The sequence below is a fragment of the Rhipicephalus microplus genome, chromosome 5 (assembly GCF_043290135.1).
Source record: "Rhipicephalus microplus isolate Deutch F79 chromosome 5, USDA_Rmic, whole genome shotgun sequence".
NCBI lineage: Eukaryota > Metazoa > Arthropoda > Arachnida > Ixodida > Ixodidae > Rhipicephalus > Rhipicephalus microplus.
In genome coordinates, this window is record NC_134704.1 from 54,717,730 (window position 1) to 54,736,137 (window position 18,408).

The window sequence follows — 18,408 nt, forward strand, 5'->3', positions numbered from 1 at the left end:
CGGCGCGAAAGGCGACATGCTGCATTTCCCGCCAATGCGTTACCCAGACAGCACTGCGTCTGCCTCTTTTCGAAACGGAGGGACGCCGGACGCTCTAAAACGCGCATGCGTGAAAGCAACGCATCGCGCTCCTAGCTGCGAGTATATGGCAGGAGCGGCGCCTGGCGTGGCAACGCCGGCGTGACGCGACGAAACGAACGCCGGCGCCACGTCGAATTGTATTGCTGCCTTGACTGTGGCGTGTAGTCATGTTTTCACATGACACGCATCTCATGATTATCATGTTTGCACCAGCCACATACATTCGTCATCCATTGAAGCCGTGTAATACCAAATTTGGCATATGTGAAGCCAGCGAAACGGCCGCGAGCGCATCATGAGTGTGGCGTATAGTCATGTTGTTACATAACACGCATGTCGTGATTATCGTGTTTGGATGCGTCATTTACCTATGTAGTCCGATCGCGTCCCGTACGTAATACCAAATTTGGTATATGTGAAGCTATAGCGAAACGGCCGCGAGCGCATCATGAGTGTGGCGTATAGTCATGTTGTTACATAACACGCATGTCGTGATTATCGTGTTTGGATGCGTCATTTACCTATGTAGTCCGATCGCGTCCCGTACGTAATACCAAATTTGGTATATGTGAAGCTATAGCGAAACGGCCGCGAGCGCATCATGAGTGTGGCGTATAGTCATGTTGTTACATAACACGCATGTCGTGATTATCGTGTTTGGATGCGTCATTTACCTATGTAGTCCGATCGCGTCCCGTACGTAATACCAAATTTGGTATATGTGAAGCTATAGCGAAACGGCCGCGAGCGCATCATGAGTGTGGCGTATAGTCATGTTGTTACATAACACGCATGTCGTGATTATCGTGTTTGGATGCGTCATTTACCTATGTAGTCCGATCGCGTCCCGTACGTAATACCAAATTTGGTATATGTGAAGCTATAGCGAAACGGCCGCGAGCGCATCATGAGTGTGGCGTATAGTCATGTTGTTACATAACACGCATGTCGTGATTATCGTGTTTGGATGCGTCATTTACCTATGTAGTCCGATCGCGTCCCGTACGTAATACCAAATTTGGTATATGTGAAGCTATAGCGAAACGGCCGCGAACGCATCATGAGCATAGCATGTAGTCATGTTGTTACATGACACTCATCTCATGTCTATCATGTTTGCACCTGAGTCTTATGCCTTCGTCATCCATTCCCGTCCCGTAATGCCAAATTTTGTATAAGTGAAGCTAGCGGAACGGCCACCAGCGCATGATAAGCGTGGCATGTAGTCACGTTGTTTCATGACACGCATGTCAATATTTTGATGTTAGGGTCTGTCGCTTGTGTTCGCCATGCAATCATGTCATACCATAACAGTTTTGCGACATGTCATGTGAACGACACCACCGCAAGCGCAGCAAGAAGATTAAATGTAAATCATGACATTCATAACATACATGCCATGATTTTCATGTTATGACTAGTCAAATATGCTCATCATATAGTCATGTTATGCCATACCAAGTTTGGTATTGATACGATTATCGAAACGGCCAGGAGAGCTAAAAGTCTTAGGCAGCTAGATAGATAGATGCGCTCAAAGTCGCCGAGGTTCGCTAAGGAATGCTTCGCATTTAAAAGTGGGTAACAATTTAGAGTAATAATTACTTTGCTATTGGAGAGCACGAAGCCGTCCCTTGAACCTCACTAAGGGAAGGCCACAAAAAGTAGGTCAAGCCACTCTAGGAAGTGACGCAGAAGACAGGAGGATGACCTTCTATAATGACTAACTGTGTGTTTAGAAGAATTGGTTAGCGATTTACAGTACTTGGTACTGTACTGTGGGAGAGCTTAAAGCTGTCCCCGAAAATTCACAGTAACGTTTAGAAAAAAAATGTTTAACGATTTCGAGTACTTCTTACTTAACTATGAGAGAGCACTGAGCCGTCCCGTAGACAACAGCCTCCTTAGACGAACAGAGTAGCCTTTCCCAGTAAGAAATTTTAAACGACAATGCCACGAATAACAGAACTTACTACACGAACGAGGGGCTGCCTGCATGCTATTCGTCAAAACCGCAACTCTTTCACAACGTTTCTGCAGATGTTCTCACATATCCTGTGTTCTGGCAATAAGGAATCAATTTGACTTGGTTATTCCGCGAAGTATTGTGTTTTTGGCATGTGCCTTTTAGCCTAGCTTTAAATAATTCAAGCACGCTGAACATTTGATACTAACAAAGCACATGCAGCCTCTGCGTTGAGAGGAATGCGTTTATTCATGTAGTTCCCGGCAGAATGAGTGTATGACGTCTCACGTACGCTCATGTTCGAGCAGACAAGATAAAAAAAAAGGATTTATTTTTGAAACCCAAGTCCAGGCCTGAGCTCTAAGGTGAGGCTTTACTGACCTCTTCTAACACAGTTAGGAAATGGTTCAGGAGGATTGCCCCCGTGGAGTTTCTTTCGCGCAGATTCGCACTTAATGTAAGTATGTTAGAGCGGAGTCATTGGCGTTGTGGCGCAATGGCTGTGGTGCAGTGCCAGTAGGCGTGGAATAGAATATGGAACTGTGTTGCGCTGCTCGGTCAAGGATGCGGGTTCAATTCCCAGCCACGCCGATCGCTACTTGATAGATGCAGTATGCGAGAACGACCCATGCATGCACTTGGATATCGGTGCGCATGAGAAACTCAGGGTGATCAAAAACGAATCTCGCGTGCCTCATTATTATGGCGTCCCTCATAATTGTATCTTGGCTAACAAACTCTTTAATAAAAAGCAGAAAATTCTGACAGCGCACATAAGTAAGACGCCTATACATGTTACTCTGGATAGAAAAAGGATTGAAGACCAATAGGCCTTAGGAGAAGAAGGGCAGGCAAAGAGAAGGAAAAGAAAAACGAAGAGAAAACACTATCGCAATATCCGCTTGTCTCCACCATAAAATTTCCTAAAGTTAACTAGAGGGCACTCTGGCGCTGCGATCGTTCAGCGACCATGCATGATGAGTAGCACACACATTTGCCTACTCTTCGTATACCTGCGGGCGGCGAATCGTACACAGTAAAAAATTTTACACCCAAAAGGGTGTAAAAAGGGTGCTTTTACGAGAAAGCACCCTTTGCAACACCCTTTAACACCCATAAATGGTCGATTGAAAAAAAAGCACCCATTTGTTTGGGTGCTTGCCTCGATAGCACCCTAAAATAGGCTCTAAGGGTGCTTTTGTGCCTGAGAAGGGTGTAGGTGACGATTCATCAGATGGAATATGCAGCATACGAACACATAATTATAATATTTGGTATTTTACGTCTCAAAAACGTCGATGCGATTAAGAGGGTCGTCGTAGTGGAAAGCTCTAGAGATTTTGACCATTTGGTGTTCTTTAATGGGCGCTGATATCGCGCAGTGCACAGGCTTCTACTTTTTCGCCTGCATCTGAATTCGACTGCCACGGCCGGCATCGAACCCGCGACCTTCGGATTGGCGGCCGAGCAGCGTAGCTACTGCACGAGTATGTGGACCTTGCGTTAAATGACGGCCTAATTGACTTACAATGTGTGAAGGTGCTCTCCGAATACAGCAGAATGCCAGCAGAAGCAAATCGCGTTTCATCTCTAATGGCAATTAACTGCAATCCACGTTACGAAAGCTCACCTTAGCGTTGGTTATAAGCTACATGTTTGCTGTGGATTATATACAGGAACATAATGTTCGCCCGAGTATGGGTGTGTGTGCGTGAGCCTGCGCATGTGTTCGCGTGTAAGCGCGATTGTGCGTACACCCGTGCATGTGTGCGTGCCGCGTGTATGTGCGAGTCCGTGCTTGTGTTAAGCGTGCCTGTGCACATGTGTATGCCCATGTATGCGTGCGTTTACGGTCGCGTGTGTGTGTTGCCGTATGTGTGTATACGTGTATGTGTGTGCGCCTGTGAATAAGTATGCGTGTGCATCAGCCCGTGTGCCCTCAAATTTCGTGTGTGTGTGCGGGGGGGGGGGCACTGCTTCTTAGTGTTTAAGGTCCCACACCTGTTCAGACTGGGAGTCTGTCTATATGGGAGGTGGCTTAAGAAATGGCGGTGGTCAAAGCACTGTACACTAACTATTCAGTACATGGAAAACAGCTGCACATTTTCGTACCTCATCATTGCTTACGAACTTGCTGTGGTAACTGATTAGCTCCGTTGAGGCGCTTCTACGCTCGAAAACGTGGGTTATGACCAATTTACACGGAAAGCTGTCACTGCACTTATGCACAACCATCGTTTATATTAACAACGTTTAACAAGAACGTGCACTGCCTTTGCTACAGGTGCTTAGCTAGCTCATTGGGCAACCATATGGAATTATGTGCTGATCATGTGGTCAGCAAAAAGTTTGTTATAACAACCTCAGAACGTTTCGTGGTGCATGACAAGCCTTCTAAGCATCCGCTACTGTGGATTAATTTGTTCCAGCTTCGACTACGCATTCAGTGTTTGCGGCACCATACGCGGAATCGCCTGACACAGACAATGCAAAAAGAAATTTCTCTGGAAAAAGGTGTAGCGATGCTCTCCCGCTAATGCCACCAAGGACGAAATAATTATTGTTTCTGGCCATTCCATGGTGCGCTTTGTTTTGCGCAAGTTTTGCTTCACTATTTTTTGCCCACTGCAATCGCATTCCGTCAAAATACTCAAAGAACCCGAGGCTGGTAAATAACCTGCGTCGCTGTGCGACTGGCTGGAAGGAGAGTGGCCGTTTACAAGGAGTCATTCCGCGTTGAACGGCCGTCCGCCGTATGCGCCATAGCCTTTGCCTTTCGGCGCCGTCTTGGCGGGTTTGCCGCTCCTCCCCCCCCCCCCCCCCCGCTCCACCCGGCCAGCGTGTCGCCCACAACGGCGGCGTAGATAAGCGAAGAGTTGCGTCACCGCACACCTGCGTCGACAGCTGCGGCGCCGCCACGCCGCCGCCAGTGCCTCCTCCTTCTCTCTCTCAGTGTTGCCCTCTCTGTCTCATCAGTCTTTCAAATGCGTTGCGTTGGTCGGGGGTCTTGGTCGCTGTGTGTGTTCTAGCGAACAGGCGCATATTCAACGGTGGTCACGCATGACACCGTGTTCGAAGTGACGCTCGGATTAAGGAATATCCATGGAGTGGCGGGCACGGACAACGTGGGCATGTTAACGGTGAGTGTACTGTTTTCGTAAATAGTAATCATACAGCGCTAGCTGGGCGCCTGCAACAGCTCTGCCGAAGTAGGCTGCCAGCCATTTACAACAGCATGCGTTCGCGGGCCTGTTGCAGATGCCCGATTAAACGTGGGACTTAACGAGTTCACACTGCTATGCGCGATGTTGTGTAAGTGCCTGCATCACTCATACAGTGAGTGATGTGATCACTTAACAAGGGCGGGATTAGTTGCTGATCGCACATTGTCTCTACACTGCACAAAGTGATTGATATTGTTTTAAGATGTGCTTTGGGCTACATCGTAATAACATTTCTATTGATACTCATATGTGCAACGTGCTTCTGTAGGTGTAAGCGCAAAAAAAAAGAAAAAGCAAAAATTATGTACAAAGGCGCACTGTGCGAAATGGCTTTTTTTTTTTTGCTTAAAGACGGTATAGTTGGAGGTGCTGATATGCCGCGATGCTCCCAGCACGTGTGCCTCGGTCTTTTAAGCTATTTAGGACAAGTGCCACCAGCAACAGGGAAAGATCTAGCAGACTTCCAAAGGCGCGTTGTTGTGGCCATCGCCGTGCGTTGTTTTCCCTCGTTTCTGTTTGCTGTTTTCGTGCTTCGCTTTCATCTGCGATAATGTTCGGCGTTGTAACAGAATCGAGAAAGTATACGTGACTGTTGGAGCTATGTGCGGTTTCTCTAGCATAAGTCATGGCTGCTGCAACGTAGTCGGCGTCCGCGCGCGTTGGTGTCGTTCGAGCGCTCTTACTTGCGTGATTGTGTTTAACTGAGTATTTAGGCACGGGTTACGTTTGTAAATCTCGTAGTCAATAATCGCTAATAGCGTGCCCCTGATTGCCATCAGAGGATGGGCTTGGTTGTCGAAATATGCCAGACGCTTTTTCTGAAAGCAAGCTTTGAATTTTTTTTTAAAGAAGTACTTTCATACGTGCAAGGCAGTGCCTATTGCAGGCCCGCAACTCTTTAAAAACTGGACGAGCTATCACATCTTTTATCAAAAACAATGAATTAAGATGATTGAATTATAGATGACGAATTTCTGTGCTAGATTAGGTGCACAAAACACATGTTCGCAGCCCTACGTCTAGAAAGCAGGCAAATAGGAAGCACAGCGTCAAATTTGGATTAGATTCCATTGACGGAGCGTCTTGTGAGAGTAGAAAGAACGAGAAAATTGTTCATTTTTGATGCCCTTATAGAGGCAGTCAGAATTGCACTGATTGGTGACTTGTAACAATTCCTCAGATTGTTAGAGGCGTGATTTAAGTAAGTAAATCTTTTACTTTTTTTTTGCAGACCTCTTCGCTAGTGCCACGCCCAAGATCATTTGTTCTCATGTAAAAGAGAAAGCAGAGATGTCTTCACTGTTTGTACATGAAGAGGTAAGTTTCTTGTGCGTTTTGAGTAATGCTACATGTTCTAAACGTTGTACTTTAAGAATTGTTTTTCACACTGGCTCACTACCCTAGAAGGAATTTGATTCTTAAGTGAGTTCAGGCTTTCGTAAGTGCCATTTTTGAGCTGCAGTCTTACACTTCACCTCATTTCGGGAATTCGCTGTATGCTGGAAAACTCTTATCTTTATCATACGAAATTATTGGAATGTATGGGTTGTATGCTTCGAGTTCAGTGTAATGTCAATTACACGCCATTTCGAAGGATACACACTACACATTCTTTATATATGGTGCTGCCAGAACAGCACGAAAATTTTTTATGAGAAGTCATATTTGCTCTTATTACAGGATGAGAGGGTGCCGCTGATGTCCTGCGTAGTCTACCCTGGACCCAGCCTAGAGCAAGCCTACTTCCTGAACCTCCACATGGATAACCGAAAAATGTTCCGTGTCAGTAATGACGAAGAAGGAAGGAGTTACAGCACTGATGAGTTGATTTTTATTTTCAACATTGTCTACGGCCGCAAGGCCTTTAACAACCACCGTGATTGAGCGGCTTTTTCTCGGCGTGAGTTTGGAGTTTATCAAAGAAGTTGTTCAGGCAGTACGACGCTGAAAATTTTAGTGTCACAATGCCTGAACAACTTTTTCTAATGTGTTCATGGTAGATGAACAAATATTGTTATTTGTGTAAATTATTTTGCTTAAATATAGCTGGACCATTCCATGCCAAACGTCCCAGCCACTTTGGCGATCATCTGATTTGTATTTGAAAAAAAAAATGTGCTGACTTACTTCGTTGAAAACAGTGAACTGCTAGAATACTTCAGCGAGAAAAAAAGTTTTGTTCATGTGGCTGGCTTATAACTTGCTGGCATAATGCCGTCTGTGTGCTGTTTGTGGAAAATTTTGTTTTAAAACTACCGCTTATTTTTTCTAAAGCAGATTCGGTCTACCTGTTAAGTAAATGTGCATCTGTAACGTATTTGAAGCTCAATAATAATAGTGCAATTTTTTTGCCACATTCGCTTCCAAGAATAAAGCCAAAATTGTTATGTTTGCATTTTTTATTGCAATATTGCACTTTGTATGAATATCTGAGCAGTGAATACTTACTCCACAGAAGGTATATTCTCAGGAAAAAATATCTTTATACCTCTCAAGCTGCTGAAATATAGGAAAAAATATCACGAATTTCACAAAATCGTGATTTTTGTCCGTATTGAGATGCAATTTACTCCATGTTGTGATACAATGAAAACTCATCATTATACCTAAACTGTAAGAAAATGAAATTCTTTTCTGTAATAAAAATCTTATCGCAAAAAGGACAGGAAAGAGCGCTGTCAACTGAATTTTATTGAAGGTGCTACGAGCGTTTTTATACTGAGCACAAGACCAGGGCTCATCTGCAACAACACATGTGTGACCATGACAAAATAATTTTAACCGAGAAAAGAATACTCTTTTTTGGAAAAGATAAGTGAAGGTGTACTGATGCATTGATCCTTGGCCTTCCTGATAAAGAGTTCTAAAATCTCTCATTTTTCTACTTGCTTTTTTTTCTAAAACCGTGTTTTATGAAACCTAGGACTACACTTACATTCTTTACGGTGTCCGGCCATGAGACTACTATAGCCCTTCTTAACATTTGAAGCATGCTGTCTTGCTTGATCATTGAAGCATTGCCCAGTTTGTCCTATGTTTACTTTTCCATGTGTTAGCAGTATCTCATACACATTAGATTGGCATTCAGTAAACCTATTCTAGTGACGAATGGTGCAAGATTGACTATTCCTGTTGCTGTAAGTACATGCACTTTTGAAAGCTTGCAAGGGGTGGAAAACAACAATGTCATATCTGCTGGCTCTTTTCCTAATATTGTGAGACACCTTATGTACGTAGTACCATGTGACATGCAAAGGTGAATGGTCATTCTCTTTTTCTTTTGGTCCTGTTTCCTTTAACTTTACTTTCTGCAGGAGGGTTTCGCAAACAAGTGTGATGATGCTGTTGGGGTATTGGCTGGTGCTATCAGCCCAGGAGTGCTAAGAATGTTCTGCCTTTTGATAGTGGGCATTCAAAATTAATAGAAAGAGGAATTGATACCACATGTATTCAGGCCACCCTTCAGAAGTCATGTTAGCACAAGGGTGAGGTCAGGCTTAAAAACCAGATTAAAAGACTAAAAGATGCTGGGTATCCCAACAGAATCTTCACACCCGTTTGCAAAACCCTCCTGCAGAAAGTAAAGTTAAAGAAGACAGGACCAACAAAAAACAATGACCAAAGCCTTTGCATGTTATACCACATCACGTGTCTCACAACTAGAAAAATAGCCAGCAGATATGATATTAGCGTGTTCTTTTCCACCCCTTGCAAGCTTTCAAAAGTGTGTGTACTAAACAGCAACAGGAATAGTCAATCTTGCCCCATTCGTCACTAGAATAGGTTTACTTAATGCCAATTTAACGTTTGTAGAAATATTTTTTATCAGGTAAACCAATGATCAGTGCATCACTACACGTTCACTTATCCTTTCCGAGAGGGAGTATTTTCACAGTTAAAGTTATTTTGTAGTGCTCACACGTGTCGTCGCGCATGAACACGGTTCTTGTACTCTGTATAAAAGCGCTCGTAGCACATTCATTAAATTCAGTTGACAGTCTGTGCTCTTTCCTGTCCTTTCTGTCTCTTCCTAAAGCTGTCGCGCTGTGACTAGCACACAACCACGATGAACCAACTCTCCCAAATTAAGCTCTTGTTACGTAACACGTAGACGGAGTTTCGTATGGAAAGAAGGAGCGGTGCTTTTAAAATAAAATTTTTCACATACAACACCTAGACGGCATTCCAGAAAGTTCAGAAGGCAGCCACGTGACCAAATATTTTTCCTCTCCTAAATATTCCAGAAGTTCACTATTTTCAATGCAGCACGGGTTTTTCGAATACATTTGAGATGGTTGCCAAAATGGCTGGGACATTTGGCATAAAGTGACCCAGCTGTGTCATTAGCCATAATTATGCATTACCTCTTTTGTTTTTTGTGTGTCCTGACTCAGTTTTGTGTTCGTTTTTAGCATATTGTGTTTCTGATCATTGTATTGGTTTCTTAAGTATTCGCTAAAGTTATATGTGCGGAAACCCGTATATGATTGCATGTACATCATTTCTCATGACCAATTGTTATACATCCAGGAATACAAAGCTTAAACCACTGTGATTGTATACATTTGAAAACACTATCCATATATATTTTTGTGTGCATCACTTCTTGGGAACGATTGTGTACATGAAGGCGTATATAGTGAAATCATGGTGATTGTATATATTTGAAAGAATCATAAGTATATATTTGCCTGTATTTCATTCCTATTAACCGATTGTGTACACGAAGGAGTATTAAACTGGAAACCACTGGGATTGTAGATACCTGAAAGAATTATAGGGATATATTAGCGTGTATTTCATTTGTAGTCTCTATGTACTTGAAGCAGTATACTAAACTGAAACCAGTGTAATTGTATGTTGCAAAGAATTGTCAATAAAGTGAAACTGAAAAAAATATAATAAACATTTGAGGTGTTGCATGTGTAGTGTACGTATACATGAACGTATATCTGGTGAAAAAGTTGTGTGGCAGAAGAAAAGTTTATGTTTTATTTGCCTATTAAATAAACGCAATATGCAAGGGCAGCAAGGCTTCATTTTCTGTAACGCACATTATGCATATACACTGAAGTATATATAGATCCAGCACAAGTTCATACACGATTGTACGCGTTTATATTTTTGCCCACACGCAATGAATGGAGCTCGACAGGTGGTGCACCATCGATAAACAGGATTACTTTCTTCAAGTAGTGTTTAATCAGTGCATGCTGATATCTATTGGTGGCAGTAGTCGCCACCGCTGCCATGGGCGCTCAACACCCTTGTGCACCCTTCTCGCACCCTCCTCAGAGGGTGCTAAAAAGTGATGGACATCGAAGGCACCCTTTCTTAAGGGTGTTTTTTTAACACCCTACAGTTTTTTTACATGTACACCCTATTCTAAGGGTGCATGGTAAAGCACCCTTTTTGGAAGGTGCTGAATTAACACCCTTAGGGTGTCGTCCACGGGACAAGCTCATTTACACCCTTCTGGGTGTAAAAATTTTTACTGTGTACTTGCGGCTTCGTTTATTGTTGTGTTTCGGTTTTGTTTTGAAAGAAAGATTGAACCCTTTTGAACTTCGTGGGCCGATTCGGAAAGTAAGTCTAAAAAAATAAAACGGTGAAGTGCAACCGCTGAACATTTGCTAATACTTGTTTCGTAGGAAAACAGCTCCGAGCTACACGAACACACACGGAGCCAAAAGCAGGCCAGAAGTACGAATATTAGACAAATGTGTGTACTACCACTCCTTCCTATGCTCGCTGAAGCGCCGTGCGTTGCAGCTCCCATAGACACTATATAGCGCCAGAGTTCCCTCTAGTGTATATTAGGAAACTCTATTGTCTCCACATGATGTCCATGATGCAAGTTGCGACACATTTTATCTATTATTTGGCGCCCTCTAGTAGTCTGATCCAAAATTTTAAAATGGTCGTTAATTGCTGAGTCAGAGAAGCAGGTCCAAATATATTTTTCGAGATCTATAGCAGTTTGTGCAAAGTTGGACGTATACACCCTGTTTCAGAACCAAGATCTTTGTTCTCTGTATGCCTGGTAGTCTAACAAAATATGTTCGACGCAATCTAACCACAGTTGTCACAGTGTGTAGTAGAGATAATAGACGCGCCCCGCTGAGACAGTGGCTAAGGTATATGCTGACCCGCAGGCCGCGGGATCGGATCCCGGCTGCGGCGCCTGCATTTCCGATGGAGGCGTAGGCCCGTATGCTCAGATTTGGGTGCACGTTAAAGAACCCCAGGTGGTCGAAATTTCTGGAGCCCTCCACTATGGCGTCTCTCATAATCATATGGTGGTTTTGGGACGTTAAACCCCACATGTCATCAGATGATAGACGTATATATACGTGTGGACAAGGCAAACAAAATTTCGAGCACTGAATGGCTTTCGCAGTAAAGTCGAGGCTATACTTCAAACGACCACCACGTGGTTTGCCATAAGCGACCCCTAAACCACTGCGAGTTCCAGGACGAAAGAGTGGCTTCTTCCTCGCCTTCATTGCCCTTCGTGCAGGCGCTACCGGCCCCTCGCCACTTACTTCTTCATCAATCAAGACACGTGAACTACATTATGCCTAATTACGAAGCCTATGAGGATATGTCGTTTTTTTTTTGGTTGCATGCCGTTATATATATATATATATATATATATATATATATATATATATATATATATATATATATATATATATATATATATAAGGGAAAGAAGTGTATACCTAAGGGCTCGTATTTCCGTGTTTTAACACAATATGATGAGATAAAACAGACAGTAATGCCAAGGAATGTACAGGGGAAGTTATTAGAACCAATGGAATGTAAATAAGAAGAAAGAAGAAAGAAAAGTGGATGAAAAAATTACCAGCTGTGAGCAGGAATCGAACCTACGACCTTCGAATAAGAGCATCGAACGCGTTATTCGAAGGTCGTAGGTTCGATTCCTGCTCACAGCTGGTAATTTTCTCATCCACTTTTCTTTCTTCTTATTTACATTCCATTAATGTTAATAACTTCCCCTGTACATTCCTTGGCATTACTGTCTGTTATATATATATATATATATATATATATATATATATATATATATATATATATATATATATATATATATATATATATATATATATATATATATATATATATATATATATATAACAGACAGTAATGCCAAGGAATGTACAGGGGAAGTTATTAACATTAATGGAATGTAAATAAGAAGAAAGAAAAGTGGATGAAAAAATTACCAACTGTAAGCAGGAATCGAACCTGTCGAAGGTCGTAGGTTCGATTCCTGCTTACAGTTGGTAATTTTTTCATCCACTTTTCTTTCTTCTTATTTACATTCCATTAATGTTAATAACTTCCCCTGTACATTCCTTGGCATTACTGTCTGTTATATCTCATTATTATTTGTGTTAAAAACACGGAAAAACGAGCCCTTAGGTATACACTTCTTTCCCTTATATATATATATATATATATATATATATATATATATATATATATATATATATATATATATATATATATATATATATATAAATATATATATATATATATATATATATATATATATATATATATATATATATATATATATATATATATATATATATATATATATATATATATATATATATATATCTTTGCTTTCACATTCAAAAACGCGCAAACGGAAATGAAATCAACTGATCACACAGGACTCTCACGCGAGACATGGCAGCACTTTCGTGTGACTGCAAGATATATTATGAGAAAGATAGCTTGCAACGGATATTTCTGGTATATGGACCAATCAAGAGCTTATTTCCACGTGGCGCAACGTGAACAGAGCGTAAGGCATTAAGCCGAAAGTGCGGGAAGTGCTAGAAAGAATAACGCACTCGTGTTTTTTTGTATTTTTAAAGCTTGTTTAGGGATCCTTACGCCGGCTTTGAAAGAAAGCAAGCAGTCCTTATAACTCACGCGTATTTAGAAGGTGTACTTGCAGTGCAATCCTTTTTTTGAGAAAATGGTCAGCGTATACAATATATGTGTGTGCAATCAATAGCCTGCCACACTCGTTCAGGATATTAACGTTTGAAAAATTTCGTCGATATATCTGTCCATCTTCATAATGATCTATACCGGCCGCTTTTCAGGAACAACAGATCGATAAGAGGAAACGCACACTTGCCTATGGCGTTGATGCTTGGTTCAGTTACTAACGTATGGACGACACATGCATGGACAAGCATGCATGGTGCAGTTTAGAGACGGGGGCCGTGTGCCCCGGATGTACCATCCCCAAGTTTCATTGAGTGACCGTGCATGCCTGTCGTTTTTCGATTACTTCATATGCATTCAACTCTGCCATATCATCGCCGAAAACTAACAATACCTTCTCGCGACCCACGACTGTGTAAAGCCGTCGATACGTGGCGATTGTGTAATGCCACAAAATGTTTATAAAACGTTTCCCTGTACGAGTTCCAATAGCCGTCGATGGAGAAAGATGGAAATGTCCGATAGCCGGCCTCCATTAAGGGACCACGATTTTTTTTTTTTTTCGAAGGAAACTTTCAAACACAGGAACTGGCTAGGGCATGGCTTCACGGGCCAGATCCCTGAGGTTGAACTCAAATACGGCCAGCTCTCGCCACACCGGATACCGTATTCATACACGCATTGCGTAGGTATATACAGATGCAACACGGACGGCAACATTATGCCGTAGTATATGCGTTCCCGCTATGCATACAGCCGTCTTTGAGTACTTGTGGGGGGGGACAGACCCCGGCCCTCGATCGTAGAGCACTCACAGAGTCGTACGCATATGGAGATCTCATTTTTCTCCCGGTCTCGTACATTCATACTTTTTCGTGTCCTTTCTTATTGTGCGTATACACACGCAGGCTGCCCTTTTTCTTGTTTTCAATTACGCGACGCTAACGACGTCGAAACACGCGACGCTTGGTCGGAACGTCCATTGTGTAAATGTGGTGCGACGCAATTGGTCAAACGAGAAGTGTATACGGAACGCGTGGGCGTCCGCCCATTGGCCGGCCGTTTCGCTCACGGAAAGCGACTTTTGGAGGCTCAGTCGAGTGTTCTGATTGGATCCTTCTCATCCCCCCTCACCCTCTTTTCCTTTGTACAGTCGTCATCGGCGGCAGCGTTGCGCGAAGAGTGCGGTGAAAACGCCGTGTGTTTCGCCCAGACAACTGCGGGAGGCACGCAAGCGTGTCTCTTATAGTAGGAGCGGGCAGTCTCATTTGGAAACTACGTTGGGAGGCCCCGCGGAACGGAACGGAATGTCATTGTACACGCCCGTTTCGTTTCAGAATGGTGCGACGCTGTTATATTCCTCTGTCCATAAGGTCTTTGTATCTTATTATTTCAACTTCGTGTCTCAGTCTCATCTCTTTCTCGTCTTTTCTGAGGCAAGAAAACCCGGATAATAAGGGTTAGGATGCGTGCAAACCTACTCCGGCGTGGCTAATGGTTAGTAAATGTGTAGGAAGGAAAGAAGAAAATCACGGGGACGATTCGCCGAGGCTTTCCTTGCGGCGGGAAAGCATCCGTGTCCGTGGGCTCACGTTATCTCTCCTGTATACGTCAATACCGTCGCCGCGTTCCTTGAACAGAAAAACAAATGTGACTCTTCTCAGGGTTTCCCTTGTTCACTATACTTTGCAACAGATTAGCTACTTATCGACCCGTTTGGCGTCGAAAAATTTCACTAAGCATGCACCACGACTTTTTACTGGCTATACTTTCGAATTTCTGCTTTTACTTATTCAAAATGGTTTTACTCATTCATCAATACTAAAGCCTGTTGAGGATATATCATGGACGCCTGTTCTATTTGGCCACAAATCTGACGATAATATTAAATGACATGACAACTTTGGCTACATTTGGTTCCAGCTCTGACGTCTTTTCAGTTCCACTCAACGGAAATCCTACCTCTTGTATATATAACTTCGCAAAAGACCACATCGCCCGACAACTCCTCTGCACGTCCGCCCGCCTGTCCTCGCGTGAGGTACGAAGAAAATAAATCTGCTGGTTGTGCGGACGCGCAATATTACGTTTGAAACCCCCTAAAACTGCAGCCGTGAGATCATTTTTAGAAAGTGTTCAGGAGATCGCGAAAGCTAACGACTGAAGAACTTGTGTTTTGTTTGCATCGGAGCGCATTACTACAATTCCAAACTTGTAATCGTGAAAGAAGAAGCGTTGCAATCCTTACAGTCAGATAATTTATTACATATGTCATCTGATTGCATCCATTAGTGACATGGCTTCAATGAAACGTTTAGATGCATACGTTATGCGGTACATACTTTCCATTTTCCGGCCATCCTCAAAGATATAAGTATATTGCCAACGCACTGCGGTGACTGCAGGTGATAGGCCTCTTTCTGTGCCGGTGCTATTACAGCACCGTCCACATCTCTCGACAGCCCAGAAGGCAGTGAAAGCCCTCTTGTGCTTTTTAAGGGCGACGGGTTTCCGTGAACGCCTCTGACTTAGGGGGGGGGGGGGGGTGATTCTCAAAAGGGAGAAACGAAGAACAAAGTGAGCCCCGTAACTGTCTGCATCATATATAGTGCGATACCTCAACAGTAGCTCACGAGGGACGGTGGTGAGGAGGGATTAAGAGGATAGGGAGGAATCAAAGGTACAGAGATATAGGGAGGCGCAGGGACAGAGATGACACGGAAATAAGGAGAAGATAGGAAAAATGAACACGATCGCAGGAGTCTGAGGATGGGGCGCCACTCAGCGAGATCTCTTGTCGGCGTAAGGAAATGAAGTAGGGTGAGCCAGTCGGCCAAAGCTATACGCTGTCGTCGGAAATCGCGGAGGCACAACCGGTCGGCACGAAATCCAGCGAGCGAGTCCGCCTCTGACTTGCGGTCCGGGAGTTCTATACACGCTGCAGTGAATTTACTGACTCTCCCTATTTCTCTTTTCTTTATTTTCCCTCCCCTATTTTTCTGTCACCTAACCTGATCCCCCAGGGTAGCCAACCGGATGTCTTTCTGGTTAAGCGCCCTGCCTTCTTTCTTTGTCTTCTTCCCTTCCCATTTTCCATGAAACTGCTGGGAAGTTTTGGTCCCCCTAAAGTGACCTGCAAAATCCTGACGCCCCGTGACTTCATTGTTCGGGGTGGGCTAAAGAAGGAAGTTTATCGCTCAACATCCATTGTCGGTGAATCTCGCAATCTTTCGCAAAATGCAAAAGATGCATATCTGTGGTATCACATCGCAAACATCTTGAACATCATTTCCACTGGTATAGTGCACACGACAAGGGCACACACAAAGGAGAGATGCACACACACACAGCGCAATGTGTGTGTGTGTGCATCTCTCCTTTGTGTGTGTCTTTGTCGTGGTGCGCTATACCAGTGGAAATGATGAATCTCAACCAACTAGTCCGGCAACGTGCCTTAGCAAAGTTCATCTTGAACAGTTTTCGAATTTTTGTGAATGTTGTTGGTGCTTGCGCGTAACTTCATTTCAACAATTATCCGTATGCGAGAGAAAAAAAAAGTGATTTTTACGTCATAAAAAGTGGCTGAGTGTTAAAAAAAACAATATGTTGACAATCCGTAATAGAGAGCTATAAATTTCCACTCGCGCTTTACACAACCTGAATGGTATTCAAAAAATCCCATACGGAGTTTAATTGCGCGACACTTATGAAAGTCCGAAAGTGCACTCGGTGCTTTCCACGCCGAGAACAGTCGCGACACAACAGGCCGTGGTGATCCTTAAATTGTGTAATCTGTCCAAAGCGAATAAATCGAGTGCGGGGCTTTTGTTTTCAGCCTTGCACGCTACTGCGAAAATAACACCCGCCACAGCGGTCGCCATGCCAACGCTGCAGCGGAACTGTCCAGCACCTCTCTTTCCGACACGTGTACGGGGCAATATTTCATTTCATTTTTCTTTCATTTCACCCCTTTATTTCAGATAACCGTGATGCGAAGAAAAAAAAAGCAGATGCTCTGCCTAACGTGACCCCAACGCCCGAATGCACGCACTCAGAGGATGTATCAATTAAGGGAAACAGCACGGTACTGTATTAATACGTACCCAACGCAGTTTCATACAAAGTGAACAAGGTACATAGTTTTACAACAACAACAACAACAACAACAACAACAACAACAACAACAACAACAACAACAACAACAACAACAACAACAACAACAACAATAATAATAATAATAATAATAATAATAATAATAATAATAATAATAACAATAATAACAATACTAATAATAATAACAGTGAAATTACAAATCACTAAGCCACAGGAACAGATCATTTCTTACGCAACCTATTGATCCTTAGGACATGATAGGAGCTAAGCTTTATCATTCTTTTTGCAAGTTCAGCGATACACATTTCTGAAGGATTTATATGACCTGTGCATGTCCGCTGAGAAGGCTATAGAAGTTATGTAAGCACTTGGGTTCCGTAGTTGGCTGGCGCACGCAAAATACTCTGATTGACCTGCCTTAATCTATAAGGCACATTGCTATCACGCTACCGTGACTGCCAGGATTAAGCTCAATTTCATATCGCGACGCGCCTTCAAGTGTTTCAGACGTCCTGCGGCGATCCATGTTGGAGCTTTTCGAGCAATCAATCAGGTGTCAAGCCTCGAAATATCGATAAACGAGGTGGAATACTGACGACGTCGAAAGTCAAGGACGTGTGTTCGTGTTCTTGTCTTGTTTTTAAACTATACACAGGTGAGATCACGATAAGCGATCAGCTACGTATCTGCATTACTGCTCAAACTCACCAATTGAAGTGATGAAAGGCTCGCATCAGCGCCAAGCCCAGCTCGTGAATGCTGACGTCTGACGCCCTTTGCATCAGCTTCCATAAACTGTCGACGTGCACCAGAGACGGTACGAGCACTCAGAAGCAAGCCTTCACTTACAACCGACCGTGGAACAGACGGACCGACACACAACTCACATTTTTTTTTCTCTCTCGGCGGCTAGCCACCACCGTTTCTCGCCTCCTTCGTTCCTCAAAGAGCAAGCACCCTGCGAAGGTTAAACAACTCGGCGGCTAAAATATTTAGTCGAGAATTCACGCGTCCAGTTCATGCATGCACGCG

At 43.3% G+C, this 18,408-nt stretch overlaps 1 long non-coding RNA gene across 1 annotated transcript in view; it reads right to left on the reverse strand.

The window, feature by feature from the left end:
- Positions 1 to 18,408, reverse strand: part of LOC142817257 (uncharacterized) — a 111,698-nt gene extending 93,290 nt beyond the window's left edge. The window contains exon 1 of the long non-coding RNA XR_012895135.1: positions 18,085 to 18,408. This is a non-coding gene — a long non-coding RNA (uncharacterized LOC142817257). The remainder of the gene's footprint in view (positions 1 to 18,084) is intronic.